The 819-nt window shown below is 35.0% G+C and overlaps 1 pseudogene; it reads left to right on the forward strand.

The window, feature by feature from the left end:
* The first annotated feature begins 602 nt into the window (after positions 1-602).
* LOC112484703 lies at positions 603-721 on the forward strand (annotated as a pseudogene).
* Positions 722-819: the final 98 nt, after the last annotated feature.

An 819-nucleotide genomic window follows, 5' to 3' on the forward strand; every position in this document is an offset into this window, starting at 1 on the left:
TCACATCAGATAAAATAAAGTTTAAAATAAAAGCTATAAGAGACAAACAAGAACATTACATAATGATAAAGGGATCAATCCAACAAGAGGATATTAGCCTAGTAGACATATATACACCCAACCTAAGAGCACCTAAATATATAAAGCTAATATTGACTAACATTAGGGGATAAATCAACGGTAATACCATTATAGTAGGGGACTTAACACACATTGACACCAATGGACACATCTTCCAGACAGAAAATCAACAAAGAATCAATAGCCTTAAATGATACACTAGACCAGATAATATTTTTAGTGTTTCACCCCAAAACAGCAAATATACATTCTTTTCAAGTGCACATGGAATGTTTTTCACGCTAGGCCACATGTGAGGCCTCAAAACAAATCTCAATTAATTTAAAGATATTGAAATCATGTCAAGCGTCTTCTCCAACCACAATGGTATGAAATTAGTAATCAATTACAGGAAAAAAAAAACTAAAATATACACAAACACACGGAAGCTAAATAACATGCTACTAAACAAAGAATGGGTTAACAATGAGATAAAGGAAGAAATCAAAAGATACCTTGATACAGATGAAAATTAAAACACAGTCTATGGCCATACAACCCTGAACAAGCCTGATACCATCTGATCTCAGAAGCTAAGCAGCGTCGGGCCTGGTTAGTCCTTGGATGGGAGACCACCTAGGAAGACCAGGTGCTGTAGGCGTAAAAAATAAAAACTAAGGGATTGTAAACTGACAAGGTCCTTGCAATCTGTGAGGTCAACTAAGGGTTGCCTCGCCTAAAAAAAAAAAATTTATTTTT

The sequence above is a fragment of the Pteropus alecto genome, unplaced genomic scaffold (genome assembly GCF_000325575.1).
Source record: "Pteropus alecto unplaced genomic scaffold, ASM32557v1 scaffold167, whole genome shotgun sequence".
NCBI lineage: Eukaryota > Metazoa > Chordata > Mammalia > Chiroptera > Pteropodidae > Pteropus > Pteropus alecto.